Source organism: Aplysia californica, unplaced genomic scaffold, assembly GCF_000002075.1.
Source record: "Aplysia californica isolate F4 #8 unplaced genomic scaffold, AplCal3.0 scaffold00036, whole genome shotgun sequence".
In the NCBI taxonomy this organism is placed as follows: Eukaryota; Metazoa; Mollusca; class Gastropoda; order Aplysiida; family Aplysiidae; genus Aplysia; species Aplysia californica.
In genome coordinates, this window is record NW_004797306.1 from 1,109,276 (window position 1) to 1,113,045 (window position 3,770).

Below are 3,770 nucleotides of genomic sequence, written 5' to 3' on the forward strand. Positions count from 1 at the left end.
GAGAGAGAGAGAGAGAGAGAGACTCTATCTTTGTGTGTGGAGGTTGGAGAGAGGACAGGAAAACCCCAGAGCCAAGAAGTGTTTGTTGGGAGCGGTGTCTGAGGCGAGACAAACATAGAGACGTTTGTTCACCCTGGCGCATGCATGTGCGCGTGTTGCACAAGAGCTGATGTGGGTGGTTGGAGGGTGGTCTGGTGTGGTTTGCTCTTTCTTTAAACAAATATTATGTCGTCCTTATATCTCTCCTTTCTTTTCCTTGTGTTTGTTACTCTCTTGTAACAGCGGGTGGTTGGAGGGCGCCACTATAGTAGGCCCTACTTCTTTACTTTTCGTTTGTTGTGTCTCTGTTGATCTTATTTTTCCCCAGCACTAAATAACCGTTATTGTGTCAATGTTCTTCTCTTCACTCAAACAAACACTCTATTTGACACCTATAGTCATCGGCACTTATAAGACCTAATTGTGTTGCACATTCCGTTAATCTCTTACTAAAACAAACAAGAGCCGGTGGTTTGAGGATATCACTTGTGGGTCCCTTGTCTCTCCGTCAAGCTTTAGCGCAAGTTTTAGATCACTGCCAAAAGGTTCCACTGGTTGGTGTTACTTCATTCCTTACCCACTGTTCACTCTGTCTATCTTGCCTTTTCCTAGTACTAATAAATGGTCGTTTTGTGTCGATGCGCTTCTCTGAATCAAATAAATAGCTCTTTGTTACAGATATCGTGTCTCTAGGTTCCTCTTTAACTCTAGCAATAACTAACGTACAGTGCTAGTGCTCGAACGTTGCGTTCTCACTGGATAGCACTGTTCGAGCAGTAGGCACAACGTGAGACAGTGGTGCCATGGTTTATACTCTAGCCGAAAAAATAAGCTATCAAATAAAATAACTAGTCTTAAAATTTCTATGTTTCTTTAAGAATCCACATAAACGTCCCTATTTATTTTTTTTATGACAGAAATCATAACGGTGTTATATTTCCTATTCTGTTAGTGTATACTATAGGTGCATGTGTTTCACGCCCTTATTAACACTGTTAGGCTATTTAAGAGGGGGGACTTCCGAATTTAACTTTCGTTTCCGACAGGGTTTCTTTATGATTTATCACCTGACTATCTAAAACAGTTTTTAACACCCTATGTACCTCCTAGAACGTTCAGATCATCGAGTGACAAAACAACCCCTGTTGAACCTAAAATAAATTACAAATCATATGGCCTACGCCCTTTTTCATATTTTGTCCCATTTGATCGGAATAGGCTTCCAAAAACTATCAGAGAAGCAGAAAATCTAGAAATTTTTAAGAAGAAACTATAAGCATGTCTATTTTCATCATATTTCGATTAGACAGAATCCATCCAAGCTGTAGATCGTCGTGAGTTTGTATGTGCGTATGTACGTATGTGTGTATGTATGTGTGTATCATGTGTGTGTGTGTGTGGTGCGTGCGTGCATGAATATGTGTGTGCACGCGTATATAATACTATGTGCTTTTAAAATTGATTTGTAAATCCTTAACATGTATCATGTTAAGCGCATAGAACATTGCATAAGTGGATATGCGCTATATAAATGCAGTCCATTATTCTTATTCTTTTCTATGACTTCATTGTGTCTTCGAGCGTCGAGTGCCTAAGCACAAAATAAACGTAGATGAGAGAACGTGGAGTTGGTTAGCACTCTAGTGTCTTTTGTTTTTTTCTATAGTTCTATATATCTTTACAATACAAGTTATTTCTGTCGTCTAAAGGCAGAACGATGTAAGTGCTCATTTCATGATTTTTAGACAGACGTGACGAAATTTTGACGTTTATTATTGAGACCAGTCATGAACGTAGCTTTACCGCTTTGTATACTATTATTTCGAATGTTGATACGTCGTTCTTTCTTTGACGCAAGAAGGGTTTGGACAAGACAAGTGTAACAAAGAAATTTTTAGAAAAATTCAATAATGCCATGTATGTCGCTTTGCCTAGGGACGACAGTATAATGATGTGCTTCTTCTCCCCTCCCTTCTCTCTCACCTCCTGCCCTTAAGCAGGAAAATCTTGACGGTGCAACCTCTATAATGTGGAATAAATGCGTCTATATGACTGTCCATCCTGTTTACTTGACATATGCAACACTTACTCAACATGCTCACGATTGTATGGCAGATACTGTTATGTGCACACGATCTGTACGCTTGAGCCGTACTTGTGAAAGCAGGAGAGAGTGAGTTCTGTGCGCTCGTGTAAAAAGGATCAATGGGTGAGATGTCAACGTGGAAAAAAACGCCATAAAGCACTAATCAGTGGCGAGGCTTTTTTGTACGAGTTATGCTTATTTATCTGAGCTATGTGTATCGAGCCTTTTGGAAAAATAACAAGTTTAAGGGCGTGGAGCGATAGAGAAATGGCAGATGCCTTTGCTTGAAAATCATCTTACATCAGAGTTGGGTTTGCGTTGTTTGTTGTTGTTGGTTTTCTTTTTAACCCTCATATACCTGGTATACCTGGAGGTGTCATCTCTGACTCCGAAGTTGGCATGTAATGACCCTCCATCCTTCACGGTCGCCACGGTCGCGAGCGACCGGTGCACATTCTGCTATACCCAGGCCAATCCATGTTTTGATGTTGTCCATTCGTGTTACTCTTTGTCTTCCCCTGTCTCTCCTGCACCACATCCTTCCTTCAAGCACCTCTTTCACCGTTTTTAGTGACCATAGTATTGTACTTAACCTCCGTATTATTGTTACGAAGTCGTCTAGTCCATAGCCATGGGTCTTGCATGTACATTATATAACTTCGTGGGTGGGTGACGGTTGCTCTTGTGTGGTTTGCTCGTTCTTTCCTATCAAACGCATATTGTTTTTTACTCTCCGTCTTTTAAAAAAAATGTTATTGTCTAGTAACACCTCCAATCTTCGGCACTTATATGGCCTAATTGTGTTGCAAGTGTCGTAAAACTTAATGAGACTAAAACTAAAAAGAACAACTTAAGTCTCCTCTCTAAAATAAAGGGGTTGTTTCACTGTACTTATAAATCAGCCACAGATACAGTTTCGGCGTCTGTTTTCTCCTGTAGTTTTATGGCCTGCTTGATACAAACACATCAAATTCTTTCTGAAGACCGAGAACAAAAATAGAGTGTAGAGCCCACTGATTAGCGTACACAGTGCAGAAGCGATGATCAAATTTGCCAAAAATGTGTTGCCCAATTGCGCTAATAGATAGCATGTTGGGTTTTTTTTTTTTGGGGGGGGGGGGTGGTTTGGTTATTTGGTTGTTGTTGTTGGGTTTTTGTAGTGTGTCAGCGTGTGTTTGCACATATTGATAAATTATGACACTGCAATGCGTTTCTGGTTATTATTCTTTGGGTAGGGCATCTGTTATTTTGGGTGTCAACGACACATTTTAATTATTCCAGCTTTTCTCTCCCCTCTCCTCTCTTTCTCCCTCCCCCCCCCATCTCTCCCCCCTCTCTCTCTCTGTCCCTCTCTCTCTCTGTTCGGTCCTTGTATACTCATGCGCAGAACTCGCCGCCATCGAGCATACACTGTGCACGGTGTGTAGAGAAACTTTGCACAAAATAAAAGTGAACCGACGTACTAGCAAAGACCGACACTGTCTTTGGAACAAGTCCGCCCTAAACCTACTGACTCGTACCTGTTGTATAATAATCTGAGTCATCTCAACCCTAGATCCTAGATATTTTAGAGCGAAGCCCATCTCAAAGGTGATCACGTATGTATGTAGATCGAGTCGTCTTTTTAGGGGGCGTGCCCCCCCCC

General features: G+C 41.2%; 1 protein-coding gene across 1 annotated transcript in view; it reads left to right on the plus strand.

Moving 5' to 3' along the window:
* The window catches only part of LOC101854069 (myoferlin), a gene marked incomplete in the record, with an annotated part of 152,314 nt that overhangs the window by 28,086 nt on the left and 120,458 nt on the right, over nt 1–3,770 (plus strand).